Source organism: Macaca nemestrina, chromosome 4 (genome assembly GCF_043159975.1).
Source record: "Macaca nemestrina isolate mMacNem1 chromosome 4, mMacNem.hap1, whole genome shotgun sequence".
In the NCBI taxonomy this organism is placed as follows: Eukaryota; Metazoa; Chordata; class Mammalia; order Primates; family Cercopithecidae; genus Macaca; species Macaca nemestrina.
In genome coordinates, this window is record NC_092128.1 from 177020766 (window position 1) to 177036753 (window position 15988).

At 44.8% G+C, this 15988-nt stretch overlaps 1 long non-coding RNA gene across 5 annotated transcripts in view; it reads left to right on the forward strand.

The window, feature by feature from the left end:
- The window catches only part of LOC112425044 (uncharacterized), a 29247-nt gene extending 13888 nt beyond the window's left edge, over positions 1–15359 (forward strand). For 4 of the 5 annotated variants that reach the window (XR_003016024.2, XR_003016025.2, XR_003016026.2 and 1 more), the window contains exons 3-4: positions 1408–1618; positions 7526–8009. This is a non-coding gene — a long non-coding RNA (uncharacterized lncRNA). Of the gene's footprint in view, positions 1–1407; positions 1619–7525; positions 8010–15138 lie in introns of those variants that run through there. The other variant, XR_011622806.1, reaches the window with a different exon arrangement.
- The last annotated feature ends 629 nt before the right edge of the window (positions 15360–15988 follow it).

Genomic DNA, 15988 nt, shown 5'->3' on the forward strand with positions numbered 1-15988 from the left:
TCTTGATCTCCTGACCTCGTGATCCACCCACCTTGGCCTCCCAAAGTGCTAGAATTATAGGCATGAGCCACTGTGCTCAGCCTAAAAGAGAGGATTTTGATTGTTCACAACACAAAAAAATGATAAATGTTCAAGGTGATGGATATGCTAATTACCCTGATTTGATCATTATACATTGTACACATGTATCCAAATATCACTCTGTGTCCCATAAACATGTACAATTATTGCATATCAACTAAAAATAAAAAGAATCAATGCCCTTTAGATGGGTATATAAGATCTTTAGATGCCCGGTTCCAGACTGATGTCTCATCTTTTTCCCCTCTAGTCCCTGGTGTGGGACCAGAGCTGAGGATCTGGAATCAGACTGCTTAACTCAAATTCTACTTCTTACCTGGTGATCATGTCCAAAGGACTTTAATTTTCTTAAATCTCAGAAGACTTCAACTGTAAAATAAGAATAACATTGCCTAACACTAAGGGTTTATTTTGAGGAATAAATGTAATATTGTACCTAAGTAATGGCAAAATGCTTGGCACATAGGACTTGTTCAAATGAATATGAGCTGTTATTAGCTAGACTGATTCACCTGGCTAAGTCACTGATTCCACTACAGGTCATCCTAATTCCTTGCCTTTTACTACCAACACAACACAGATTGCAACGCATTAATGGCTGGTGAAATCAATGGAGTTTATTGTGGCCAGCATTACAAAAATTGTAATGAAATGATATACAACAGAATAGCATTTTTAAAAAGTGAATTTGTATAGTTAGGGTAATGATTGTTACAGCGTGTGGGTATAAAACATATTTATTATTGTGGGTTTTGGCCAAAAGAAGCTTGAGAAACACTGATTTCCCTGATTCCTTTTGCCTGGAGTAACGAGGCTTATTGTTGCCCTCTGATGGATTTTCAACAGCCTGTTGGAGCCCCACTGCCTTGAAAAGTTTTCACGTGATTTTCCTTAGCTGAAATGCAAAACCTGTGGAAGTCCAGGGTGGGTTTTAAACAAGGGAGTGATTAGATATGATTTACATTCTAAGAACAGGTGCTCCTGTGACGAGGACGCCTCAGGAGGGAGTGAGAGCAGAAGGGAGCCCACCTGTGGTCATCTCAGCAACAGCAGAAGAACCTGGGCTGCTGGGAGTGGCGTTGGAGAGAAACAGGTTGATTTGGTAGTTATTCTGCAGGTAGAATGGACAGGCAAATTCCACGAGATGCCCTGGGGTCGCTGCTCAGGCTCAGGTCTTTCTGTGGCTTCTTCTTGGTCAGTCTGGCTCCATTCCTCCATGTCTGGCTCATATCACTCCCTACATTCGGAGTCCATTTTCTGATGCCCTCTTTCAGCTCTTTGCCTGCACTCATCTGTGACTGCCTGCCTGCCTGCTCATCTCTCCAGGTGAACTGGAGCTCCCGGGAGTCCTTTCCTTTGTGGGGGTTATCAATATCAGAATGGAGTGACTTCCGTCAAACCCTAACAAAATGGAGGCGGAGACCATGAAGAGCGAGCCTACCCGCATGCCTGTAACAGGACTTCTCACCAGGAATCCCTGCACATATGCCTATGATAGGGACTATGCCAGGAACTCCTCACGTACGCAAGATTCGAGGTAAGTCATTGGCTTAAGGACACTTGCCCAGCAATGGCAGCCTCTACCAATGCGACGTCACCAACTCCTGTAATCAATGGTCTTTGTTTCCAAATAGCTTATGTGGAATTCTCCGTTTTTTGGTCTGTAAAAGTTTTCTTTAGCCCCAATCTCTTTAGATATGCCTGTGATTCATCCCAGCACATGTTTCCCAGGTTGCAATCCTCTGCAATTCCCAAATAAGCTCTTTTTGTGGAGATCCTGTCTCTCTCTGTCATTATTTAGGTTGACACCTTTTATGTCCTGCATTGCTGTTGATGACACCCACATTTGTACCTCCGGCTTGAATGTCCCCATCCCCAACAACGAAATTCCTATCTCTGTCTACTCGGTACCTCTATTTGAACCGCTAAGATGAGTGTCCCAAACTGAGCTTCTGTGATGCCCCCAAAGCTGCTCCTCCTCACCACCTCTTCCTCTCAGCAATGGCAGCTTTATTCTTCTTTGGGCTTTATTCAGTCCCCCAACTTTGGAGCTTTCTTGACCCCTCTCTATTGCTCACATGCCATATCCAGTGTGTCGGCAAATCCTTTGACCCTGCCTTCCAAAGACATCCAGAATCTCCTCACTTCTCACCACCTCTCTGTCTCACTCTGTGTCAGGCCACCCTGTGTGTCACTTGCACAATCGCAGGAGCCTTGGATGGAGTCCTTCAGACCTTCTACCTCTTTGACTTCATCTGGTGCTGCTCCAAGCCCCATGCTCTTCCTTGGACACAGCGAGCATGCTCCTGGCAGAGCCTTTGCACTTGCTGTTCCCTTTGTCGGGAAGCCTTTTCCCCAGATACCTGCTCAGCTCATCCCTTGTCTCTTTCAGTTCTCACTCAGATTCCCCTTCTCAGTTGAGTCTTTCTGACCATCCTCATTAAAATCAAATAACACCCCTACTCCACTCCCTCGCCCATTTTCCTCATCCATTTCCGCCCCCCCCAGGACTAATCACTCTCTAACATTCTATATATATATATTTAATATATTCGTTTATACGTCTTGCATAAACAAAACAATTTGGTTTATTGTCTATCTCTTCTTGCTAGAATGTAAACTCCACAAGGGTAAGAGTGCTTGTTTATTTTGTCACCGTTGTGTCCCTGGCTCCTAAAATGCTGATGGTGTGGCCAGCTGCATGCGTTTTGCTGTCTCTATTTTGAAATCCTTAGTAAATTTTGGACAAGACCCTCCTCTTTCATTTTATGCTGGACCTGGAAAATTACGGAGCGGGTTCTGACTTCCAGGCACATAGTATGCATTTAATAAATAATCTCTTGAATGAATGTTGAATGTGGTGGTTTTCAAAGCAGATGTGGGATAAGAGGTTACTGATTGGTTGACTGAATGGAGGGAGGGCTGATTATTCATTCATCCATTCACTAACATTCAACAAATATTTACCTGACATCCTTAGGGATTAAATTTCTGTCCACTGATAGCAAACCTCATGCATTGTGTTGCGCACTCCATAGATTTGAGGGATTTTAGGAATACAACACCCTGTGATGTAGGTATGATTGTCTCCACTTCCAGATGAGGATACTGAGAAGTTAAGGCATTGCCTGAGGTCATGTGGCTAGTGGAAGCCCCAGGCAGGATTATCCCATGGCTGGCCAGGCTGAGCTGTGGGGGCAGGTCCTATACTTTCAGTCTCCTCCTTCAGAATCCCTCCTCCTCACTCCCCATTCGTGGGCTGCTTCTCCCAGGATCAGGCAGCCTCTGTCCACCTTTTCTCACTTCACCCTTTCTCTCTGCAGAATTAGAATGGGCTCTCACCTATTTGTTTCTTACTGTGGATTTATCCATGTGTCACCTCTCCCAGGCAGAATTACATTCTGAAGGCATCTCTAATTGAGAGTGTTCCATGGGGAAGGACTCTTAGACCTCAGGAAGCAGGTGTTAAGGCCTTGGAGTGAGGCAAGAACCCCAAAGCCCTGATGACACCCCATGTAGGTACCCCTAAACCTGCCTACATTTCAGGCCAGGCCTCCAGTATAGAGATGGAAAATAGTCCCACTTTTGGTCACAGATTCTAGAAAACTGTGAAATTCTGGGGAAATCCATTTTGAGTAATACCTTTTAGAAGAAGGAAAAATGGAAGTAGCTTATCATAGCATGGGTTTTGTTAGACAAAGATGGCAATTCAGGAGGAAACATAAATTTAACAACTCTTAAGTATGTGCAGCTGACATCTCGTAGAGTGGGACTGGTGACTAAACCAGAAGTTACCGTCTGCATCCTCTGTCACTTACAAATAAAAATGAGGACCAGACCTTAGTTATGAAATGCATGAACAACCTCTGCTGTGGGAGCCACATAAAAAGATGGTGATTCCAAATATTTAACCTTATCATGTGTCTGTGTGGTTTCATTTGAAAATGGTGGGGTGCCTGAAATTCTCAGAACTTCGAAAACTCTTAATTTTTTTTTTTTTTTTTTTGAGACAGGGTCTTACTCTGTTGCCCAGACTGGAGTGCGGTGGTGCAATCATAGTTCACTGCAGCCTCAAACTCCTGGCCTCAAAGGATCCTCTCAAGTACCTGGGATTACAGGTGCATGCCATCGTGGCCAATTTTTAATTTTTTTTTTGTAGAGACGAGGGTCTTTCTCATGTTGCCCAAGGTTTTGAACTCCTGGGCTCAAGAGATACTCCCATCCTAGCCTCCCGAAGTGCTGGGATTACAGGCAGAATTCATCATACCCAGTTGAAACTCTATGCATTGAAATAACAAATACAAGAAATAGGTAAAAATATAATACATAATAAATATAATAAATACACAAATATATAGTATTCTACATGTAAAATCATATGTATTTTATATATGAATATATTATATATTTTGTATATGACTATATTATCTATTTAATATATATTGTATATATATTTGAAAATATTATATATATAAAGTATATGACATATAAAATCAGAAATAAACATAAGGAATGTAAGTATTGAAATTACATTGTAAGCTTGCTTTTTGTACTCAGACCTTCCCCACAGTATTAGGATGGTTTCATTGGCAAGTAAAAGAAACTGAACCTAACCCAGCTTAGGACTTCAGGAAAATTGATTGAATGATTGGTTGATTGCTTCTATGATTGAACACGCTGCCTCACCTCCAGGCCTCCTGGCTTGATGCCCAGAGGGGCAAAAGGACCTTCTCTCTTCTCCCAGCAGTTACATGTCGAATCCTAGATGAGCTCGGGCTGACCTTACTTGGACAGATGCCCATCCCTTGGGCCCTTGACTTAGCAGGAAGGATGGGGGGCTGATTAGCCAGACCTCGAGGGGGCCAGAAACTGTGATCGAACCCCCGAGAATCAATACCATCAGCTTTGGGGAGAAGCAGCTCCCAGAAAAAAGAAACAGTAATTGCCTATAATCTTGCTTTTCTTTCCATGCTGACAAGAGACATTTCCCCTGAGACTGACAGAAAGCGCCGTGTTGTAAAGAACTAGTCCTTTCTCTTAGCTGTTTTCATAATTCCAGGTGTTTTGTGTTCCAGTCAAAAGACTCAAGAAAAGAAAAATTTCCCAAGAGAGAGGATCAACTTCTTTATTTTGGGAACAGTAGCTAAAATGTGGTCTCTGGACTCAGGCTAACCTAGATTTTAACACTGCATCTCCTGTGGAGTGTAGGAACTTGGGAACTTAGGTCCTGTTGGCCTTCACTTTCCCCATTTGTAAAACAGAGATAAAATTACACCCCTCTTAGTTTTGTGGTAAGGATTAGATAAAATAACACATATTACCAAATAGCACAGGTCTCTGTAGATTTTCTTTTATTTACTTTCTCCTTCAAATACCCACTGGGTAATTTTTTACCCCTGGAGAAGCCTTGGAAAAGTGGTGATACCAGATGCATTCCCTTATCTTATCTCTTGTCACATTCATTATGCTGAAATCATCCATTTAAGTGTGTCTCTCTCTCTCATTTTCCATCAGGTGGCAGGTTCCTTGAGATCCAGGGCCATGTGTTACCCATTTTGATGTCCCCAGTGTCAAACTTAATGCCTGGGAACACAATAGGAATTCAGTCAATGTGGAGCTGCTGAACTATTGAACCACCAGGTAGAGCTTTTGAGGGTGACCGATCATTGTTGCCTTTAGAAAAGCCAGATTGGTGGGTTACACCCACACAGAGCCAAGTTAGACTATTTTCTGGAATTTGTTTAACCCAGGGTATGTATTTACCTGGACCTCAAATGGAATGTTGATGTGACCTAGTCATCTTATAGGCAGGGAAGAGGCAACAGGGAGTTACAAGGCTGGTTGGAATCTTCACTCTCCTGCCTACTTGCTTGTGGAACCTTGAGCAAGTTTTTTGATCTATTTCTGCCTTGGTTTTCTGATCTTTAAAATGGTACCGCAATAATACCAACCACATAGGACTACTGGGATAATTAAATGAGACAATGTATTTAAAAAGCCACCGTGGGCAGGGCATGGTGGCTCATGCCTGTAATCCCAGCATTTTGGGAAGCCGAAGCAGTTAGATCACTTGAACTCAGGAGTTCAAGACCAGCCTGGGCAACATGATGAAACCCCATCTCTAGAAAAATACAAAAAAATTAGCCAGGCATGGTTGGCATTTGCCTGTAGTCCCAGCTACTCGGGAGACTGAGGTGGGAGGATCACTTGAACCTGGGAAGCAGAGGTTGCAGTGAGCCAAGATTGTGCCACTGAACTCCAGCCTGAGATGTTTTAAAAAAAAAAAAAAAAAAAAAAAAAAAGCCACTGCCTTGATGCATCAACATGCAATATGGAAAGGTCCCTGAGCTGGGGCCACAGGGTTTGCTTGGTAGGCACTGTGTTTGTAGGAGTACAGTCTTAGCTGCTGTAACAAAGAGGCTCCAACGTACAGTGACTTACTGAGAGAAGTTGATCTGTTTCCATGTCACAGTCTGGAGGTCAGCAGATCAGGTCTGCTGGGGCAGCTCCACATCCTTAATACGTGCTTTCCATCTCTGTGTCTAAGGAGATACCCTGGTTCTCGTCCTCTCCTTCCGGCAGTGGAAAGGGGGAAAGGGACTGGGCATGGGGGGTCGATGATACTACCAATTTTTTGAGGGCAAGATCAAGATGTGACCCTCATCACTTCTGTGGGCTTCACCTAGTCACATGACCATGGCTACTGCAAGGGAGACTGGGAAATGTAGTCTTTGGCCAGGCAGCCATGTTGCTGGCTAAAATTTATACTACAGAAGTATAGAAGAACAAAAGTTGGGAGACAACCAGCCACCTGCCATAGCCACTTAGGACCTCATGAAGAAAGGCAAGAGCGATAGTTACCTCTCAAAAAGGCTCTTTGCTGGGTTCCCTTGGCAGCAAGTGCATTGTACAAAGTCTAACTCCCCATGAACCAGAAGGGAATTCAGGAAATGATTCAGGCTCCCTGGCTGACTCAAACACTCAGGATCCTGGAGAGAAAAGTAGCCATACACCCATTTGGGGCTTGGGGTTTAGTTTATAATAATAATAATGACTTTGGCACAGAAAACTTCCTGAGGGTTAATGAATGACTGGCTTGGATTAATAGCCCAAATCACTGCTGAAGTCTATCAACTCCTTCCAGCTTCATATTAATCTACAGGAAATTCTTTGTATACCCAGCTATTACTGCTTCAATCTCACAAAATAAAAATGAATGGATGTTTCATTAGAACTTGGAAAAAAACTTGATCACCATTGTGGGTGGCCACCATGCTATTATTATTTTTTTTTTCAGGCACATTTCCTGCATTTCCTCTGGTTCTCTTTCTGGCTTCAATTTGTTTCAGTGGCAACAACAGCAGCTGGCCCTCTAGACTAACATCTCCTTGCTATTTATAATACACTTTGCAATGCTCATTATTTCTTAACTTTGTCTTCCCAGATAGACTGGGAGCTCCATGAGGTCCGAGAAAACCTGAAGTCTCCCAGCTCGGAAGAGACTTGCTATGGCAATCACTCAGTAACTATTTGTTGAATTGGACATAGTAGAAGAGCTGAAGAATTTTAAACAAGTCACCATCAGTCCAGTGGATTCCTCAAAGCAAACCTGGAAATCTCGGCATGAGTTGGATTTAAGGCAGTACGTTTTCAGTTCCTCAAAATTTGAACAGTTTCTCAAGAGAACAACTTGAAACAGAAAGGAAGGATGTAGATGTGGTTGTAGAAGATGATGTCTAAGGCCACCAGACTGTCCACTGTGAAGATAAACCATGCATGTTTAGTAGGGCGGTGGCTCCCCTTCCCTGTGGGGAGTCCCACTGCTTCCCTGGCCTGGGAGTTCTCTGCCAGTAGATGTTATTGACAAAATAAGCAAAGTCCCCTGATTCAGATAATTAGAGTTTATGATAGCTCTAGATTGCCACTGCCATGCTATTTAAAGTCCTGCTTTATTGTCTGACATGAGTTTGGCACCTGTGAGGACTTGTCCAATGCAAGGTACAATCTCCACTGAAAGATACCACCAGCACATCTTGTCACTGTGCTGTAGCAAGCCGGGCAGTACAATGATGTTGGCAGGACCCTGTTTAGGTGGAGGATGGCTACCTGGACATCAATAACATTCTACCTTGATTCCACATTGATTCCCAAACAGCTGTTCACCCACATCTTCTAATTAAAGCAGCAGATGGGAGTCCCAGCTAGAGAAAAGTTCTGGGAGCAGGAGAGGTGTTGGTGGCTTTAAAACCAAGGGTAAAGACTGAATTAGGAGGTTAGGCAGGAGTAGGATCAAAGGCTTAGAAAGTGCTTGTTTCCTTCTATTGTTCTTATGAGAGCTGATAAGGGGCTTTCAGTTTTGTGGGGAGCCTTGGAAGAGAATGAGGGAATTTAATCAACTAGCGGGACCTTTCCAACCTACATTTCCCAGTGTTTGTTGGGTGATACGTTTGCCTAATAAGTTAAAGCTTCCAAAAATAGAAAGGAAAGCTTGGCGACACTAAGCTCCGGCATGCTGTCATCTTCTGGCTAGGGGTCTTGTGCTTCTGTTTTTCTATTTCTGACCAAGGACATAAAATGTGTTGTGACCTCTCAGATAATGCTATGGCATCATGTCCAAGCAGCAACTAACCAGAGTGGAGTTTTCATAGGTAAAAAAAGTACTGAATAGCTCAGCCACAGGGAGGATTTCACGATAAATTGCTTTTTCAGAAAATGACAAAGGGGCAGACACTTGCGGTTCTTCCATTGAGAGCCTTAAGGAAGTTAAGCGAAGCTCCGCTCACCCCTTCAAGTAACGATGACCCATCAGATTGTGGTTATAACCAGTAGCATCTGAGCCACCCCTAACCTCTCTGGGCCCCAGATTCCTTGTTAAGTTAAATGAGATGACTTCCCAGTTTACCATTCTAGGGATTCCTGAGGAGTTAAAAATGAAGGAGAAAATCCAACATGTACCAAGTGAACAAGAGCTCAAGGCGTATCACTGGCACGAAAGCGACCGCTGTCCATTAGAGATGTGCTTGCCCTAGATTTCCTTTAGGAAATGCAAACATTGAACTCTGACCTTCAGGACCCAAGCCCCGGCTTGTATCTATTCTATACACTTTCTGTTATTTGATAGGGCTCACAAGGAACAGTCTTTTTTTGTTGTTGTTGTGAGAGACCGAGTCTCACTCTGTCTCCCAGGCTGGAGTGCAGTGGTGCGATCTCAGCTCACTGCAACCTCCATCCGCTGGGTTCAAGCAATTCTCCTGTCTCAGCCTCCTAAGTAACTAGGACTATAGGCGTGTGCCATCATGCCCAGCTAATTTTTATATTTTTAGTAGAGACGGGGTTTCACCATGTTGGCCAGGCTGGTCTCGAACTCCTAATCTCAAGTGATCTACCCTCCTTGGCCTCCCAAAGTGCTGGAATTACAGATGTGAGAACCACACCTGGCCCATTTGTTTTCTTTCAAGACTTTCTGTAAGACCAGTACTTTAGGTGAACATGTGGACAGAACAAGAGCATCACTATTTTGCAATATGAAGACCGGAAAAAACAGGCAAAATGTTGAGCTTAATGGCACCTTTTTATAATTTGTATTTGGTGTTTGTCAATTTTCCATTGGATAGTTTGAGAGATAAATACAAGTCAATGACATGTTCTCTTTCATACCCTATTGTCTAATCCTGCTAACACACACATACACACACACACACACACACACACACACACACACACACACACACACACAGTTTACCTAATTTATCTGCTCCCTGATTATTACACTCTCAATTGCTGCAGTCTCAGAAGCAGCATGGTGTAACAGAAAGAATATGAGGCTTAGAATCCAAAAGCCAGAGTGTGAATTCCAGCTCCACCGACTTGCTGGGTGACTTGAAGCAAGGCATTAAGCGTCTCTGTTTACTCATTTTATTACTTTCCTATTGCCTCTGTGATATAGCACCACAAACTTGCTGACTTAAAACAACACACATTTATTCTCTTAGCATTCTGGAGGTCAGGAGTCCGAAATCAATTTCACTGGGCTAAAATCAAGATGTTGGTAGGACCAAGATCCCCATGGAGGCTCTGGGAGAACCCATTTCCTTGCCTTTGCCAGCTTCTAATGCTGCATTCCTTGCATTCCTTAAGTGTTGACCCCTTCCCCCATCTTCAAAGCCAGCAGAGCAACACCTTGTTTCATTGCCTTCTCTCCTGTCAAATCTCCTTCTGCCTCCTTCCTATAAGAACACTTGTGGTTGCATTTAGAGGCTACGATGATAATCCAGAATAATATCTTTATCTCAAGATCTTTGACTTAGTCTCGTCTGCAAAGTCTCTTTTGCCACAGAGGGAAACATTCACAGGTCCCAGGGGTCAGGCGGTGCACATCTTTGGGGGACTTTATTCTGCCCACCACACTCATCTTTCTTTTTTAGATGGAGTCTTGCTCTGTCGCCCAGGCTGGAGTGCAGTGGCATGATCTCGGCTCACTGCAACCTCTGCCTCCTGGGTACGAGCGATTCTCCTGCCTCATCCTCCCAAGTAGCTGGAATTACAGGCGCCTGCCACCACGCCTGGCTAATTTTTGTATTTTTAGTAGAGATGGGGTTTCACTATGTTGGCCTGGCTGGTCTTGAACTCCTGACCTCAGGTGATTCTCCCACCTTGGCCTCCCAAAGTGCTGAGATTACAGACGTGAGCCACCATGCCTGGCCCCACACTCATCTGTTAAGTAGAGCTAGGAATTCCTATCCTAAGGGACACAAAAATGAAAAAAGATTTGTGAAGAGGCACATAGTAAAAGCCCACACATGTTGCTGAGTTTGGAGGAGGGTGGGTCTGACCTCCCATTGGCTGGTCTCCGCCTGATGGACATCATGAAGAATGAGAGAGCCAGGACTAATGTGACTGGGGGGTGTTCAGGGGCCAGAGTGGCTTGAGGTGCCAGCAGCCCTGGTCGAAGGATGACTTCAGGAGCAAGGCTCAGAGCTGTGTGGAAGAAGCTTCAATAAACAGCCCCTGAGCCAAGCATGATGGTGTGTGCCTGTGGTTCCAGCTACTCAGGAGGCAGGTGGGAGGATGGCTTGAGTCAGGAGTTCGAGGCTGCAGTGAGCTATGATCACACTACTGTACTCCAGCCTGGGTGACAGAATGACACCCTGTCTCTAAAAAGAAAAGGCACCTGGATGCTCATGACCGAGATGGGGTGGGGGCGGTGGTGGGGTGGGACGGCCTCACTTTATAACTTTGCTTTCAGCATGATGTGGATTAGTGTCTTCCACGTGGGAAAATTATGTTTACCACTTAGAGAGCAGATAGTGCTTGGTTACCCCATGACGCTGGACGGTGGCAGGCTTAACTCCCCCATCAAGGGCCTTAATGTATTTGGATCCCTAGTCCTAGCAACAGCAGCAAATCTCCTTTTTCTTTTCCTTGAGCTGGTTGTTCACCAGGCAGTTGGGATGTTACATGGGAAGAGAAGACACACACCAGTCCCTTGTTTTCAAGAAGTCAGTCTGGTCACATCCTTAGCAGGTTATTAATCTTTTTCAAACCCCTCCTCTTCACCAAGTTTTATGATCCTGGGAATGAGATTCCTCCCCAGCATCTTTAGCGTTATCAGGGGTTAGGATTGGTGCAAGCAGCCACTTCCCTGGAATCATCAGTAGCCCTCCAGCCTCTAGGGGAGAGCTGCCAGCGGTCAGAGTTGTTGGGAATTACAAGGGAGAAGCTAGGGAGAAGGAACTCAGTCCCTCAGTCTCTGAACTTGGCTCCTGGCAGGAGAAGCCAGGAGAGTGGGCCAGTCCTAGATAGGAGCTCTCCCAGGGAATTCCAAGGGTTCTCCCAAGATCTAGTCACAACATGAAGAATTACTGTTGGTCTCTTGCTCAGATGTGCCTGTGAATTCATATCACAGATGCTTGATGCATTTGACAATTGTTTAATTGCTTGAGCCCTACTGATACTCTTTAGGTCACTTCAAGGGAGTGATTTCAAGTATGATCATTGCCTCAAATCTGTATGGCTTTCCTTGCCTCTGAGGTGCTTTAAGAGGACTTATGTCCTTTGACTCCCTTAGTAACTCAGGAGGGTGGCTAAGATGCAGCTCTAGAGGTCTCCAAGCTCTCTGCAAAGCCTGCCTTCAGTAGTCTGTGCACCACGAGATGCATAACTTTATTATTCTCTAGCTGAATTTAGCTCCTGCTTCGAGCCCCTGTTTTCCCATGTCATTTTAGGGGTTCCATGTTTTCCCTGGAGGTATATATATATACACACACACATCCCAGGGGCCTCTGAGGTGCCAAAACATGTGTGGGGTCCATCTGGTTCACACTGATGTCCATGATCATTGATCTACATGGGTCATCAAGGAGCGATTTCCCTGTTGGAAGCTCCAAGTAAAATGTCAGCTCCAACATTCCACACAGCTCTGGGTACCACACTCCTTTTCCTTTTAAAAGATGATTATCTGCTAGTGGTGAATGCTCTTGGGGTTTTATTTGTAGGTTTTTTTTCTTGTCCCAAATGTCTATATTTCATCTTCACTCTTGAGGGATATTTTCCATGGCTAGAGGATCTAGGCTTTTCTTTTGGATTCCACTGTGGCTTTAAAAAAAGTCAGCTGACTGTTTATTTATGGCCTCTTTAAAGGCGACCTCTTTCTTCCTAAGGCTGTTTTAAAAGTTTTCTTCCTCCCTCCTTCCCTCCCACCCCATCCTCCTCCTTCCTTTCCTTCCTCCCTCCCTCCCTTCCTTCTCTTCCTCCCTTCATCCCATCCTCCCTTCCTCCCTCTTCCTTCTTTTTTCCTTCCTCCTGCCCTCCTTCTTCCATCATTATATATTAAAATATTAAAATATATATATTTTTTGAGATGGAGTTTCACTCTTTTTTTTTTTTTTTTTTTTTTTTTTTTTTTTGAGACGGAGTGTCGCTCTGTCGCCCAGGCTGGAGTGCAGTGGCCGGATCTCAGCTCACTGCAAGCTCCGCCTCCCGGGTTCACGCCATTCTCCTGGCTCAGCCTCCCGAGTAGCTGGGACTACAGGCGCCTGCCACCTCGCCCGGCTAGTTTTTTTTTTGTATTTTTAGTAGAGACGGGGTTTCACCGTGTTAGCCAGGATGGGCTCGATCTCCTGACCTCGTGATCCACCCGTCTCGGCCTCCCAAAGTGCTGGGATTACAGGCTTGAGCCACCGCGCCCGGCGAGATGGAGTTTCACTCTTGTTGCCCAGGCTGGAGTACAATGGCACGATCTTGGCTTACTTCAATCTCCGCCTCCCGGGTTCAAGTGAGGTTCACCTGCCTCAGCCTCCCAAGTAGCTGGGATTACAGGCGCCTGCCACCATACCCGGCTAATTTTTGTATTTTTAGTAGAGATGGGGTTTCACCATGTTGGCCAGGCTGGCCTCGAACTCCTGAACTCAGGCAATCCACCTGCCTTGGCCTCCCAAAGTGCTGGGATTACAGGTGTGAGCCACCACGCCTGTCCTATTAAAATATTTTCTTCTGGGCCTTCCCTCCTTTTACTTCTTTTGATACCGCCATGAAATGCATGTTAGGTTGACTCACTGTATACTCTATTACGCTCTCTTCTGGTTTTTAATCTTTCTGTCTTCTTATACTGTAATGTCAATGTTTCTTCTGCTTTAACTTTGGTATATGAATTCTTCAGCTGGATTCAAAGTGTGGTTAAAGCCACTTATATGCTCTTTAATTTTTAGTTATTGTACTTTTCACCTCTGGAAGTTATTCTGAATTCTTTTTTTATATCAACTATGTGACTGTGTGACACTTCTTATAGTTTCCAGTTTCTGGTTCGAATTTGCAAACTTGTTGACTATTTCTTTGAATAGAGTAGCTAGAATTGTTTTAGTCTGTGTCTAGTGAGTTGAACATCTGAAACCCCTGTGAGTGTTTCTTTTGTCTGCTAGCCCTACTCATGGCATCCTGTTTTCTTGGATGTCTGGTTGTCGTTGAGTATGTCCAACTCCAGTTATTTCTGGGCATACCCAGAGGGCACACCTGTTCACTATCACCCAGTGGAATTGCCATGTGTTTGTCTCCTGTCATGATGACCTTTGCATTCAGGGAGAGGCCTGTGCTATCTGCAGAACTGTGTGAAATCACCTCATTTTTGCTTTCAATGAAGGTTGTCTCCTGTTGGTCACCACCACTTCCTCAAATGACTAATGCCACTCTTGCTCACAATGCTAAGACGCTAAGGAGTTTTCAGAGGGCTGGAGTGATTCTGCATCCGCTGAGGTTCTCAGGAAACGAGACCACAGGGCCATCTGTGCATGAGTGACAGTGGGGTGGGGTGGATGAGCAGTGGCAGTGGTGGGCACCTACGTGGTTGGGGTCACAGCTTTTTATATCTTGGTGAAAACAACATTCCACAAGAACAAATTCTGGTCACAGAGGCCAGAGTAGACTCTCAATGTAATGGCCCTTCGCCTTTGATGATAGCAGTTTTTTTGGGGGGAGCAGGGGTGGCCAAACTTGTTAGCCTAATTTTCTCTTCCTAATTCTACCTAGAGGCTGCTGAGTTCACCTCTCCCTTTGCCAGGCAGACAGGCTCAGACATGCAAGAATGGAAGGGGGTGTGGGGGTGGGTGGGAGGATTAAGTTGGGGAGAGCTAGTCTTGTCTTTGTAGATTACCAGAACTGACACACACGTACACTCACTCACTCACTCACTCACTCATCTATTCATCTATTTTTGGCCTAAGTGCCTTTGGACCCTTCTTTGGAAAAGCACATGAACTCTTTGGAGTCTCCTGTTCCACTTGGTAAATTTCCTATAGCCACGCACTGAAAGTTCCTGCTGCCCTCCTTCCTCTGAGCTTGTGGGGCCCACAGATCCCCTGCTCCACTTCCTGCTTCATTTCAGCTGACGGTGAGTGCAGGGCAGGCTTGTAGGAAGGGCGCGCTGGGGGCGGGGAACTGCAGCACCCACCCCACCCCCAGCCCCGGTGCTTAATGCCCCAGCCTCAGTCTCCCTTGCTGTGCCCTTTCCTTAAGCCTCACTCTTGGCCTCCCCAAAGACAGAGTTTGTTCTGTTTTTATTGATAGGATGACTCTCCCTCGTTCTAATGCCATCTGAATGCCTGAGCAATTACATCTTACAACCTCATGAAAAAACACAGCAGCTTGTCACGATGAATGATGTTACCGTGAATAATGCAGTTTTGAGTTCAAACTCCTTCTTATTCCAAGAATGAGTAAATATCCCTATTCCCTCCCCTCCCCATTGCGTTTGGGTTTGACATGACATGAATCATTGTGGTTTTACTCCTGGGTAGAACTGTTTTTCTGTATTGCGTTGCCAACTGAGGGAAGGACAAAAAAAGGAGCCTTACTAAGGAGCAGTTTCAGATGAACTTCAACTCTCAGAAATCTTGAAGAATGAATGAACTACAACTTTCCGAAATTGCAAAAATGTTCAAGTCAGAAGGGACCCAAGGGAAGCAACCTGGTCCTTATATAGGACTGGAAAGAAAACGGAGGCCCAGTGAGGGAACACTGGCTTCTCCAAGGTCACACTGCAAGTCAGTGGTGGCACTAGTGACCCAGGAGTCCTCCTGATTCCACTGTGTCCTGACCCCAGACCAGCAGCCTTATTTGTGGTTAAAGAACATGGAAAAACAGCTTATGTTTGAATTTTAAAATCATGCCAGTACTAAAGATCTGCATTCCATGAACACTGAGCTTTGCTGTGTGCGGGCTGCTATGAATTTTGTCACTATTTTCTCTAAGCACTCTCAGTATTGTACATATACAATTCCATTCTTTATTGTCCAGGGAAAAAGTTGCATTTACTGAGCAGTGAGAAGGATGATTTGAAGTCCCTGGGGACCCCCACCCTTGTCTTTCTATGTGAGATTGTATTGCAGGGCTCACATTCTCTCAGCAGTTCATTGCA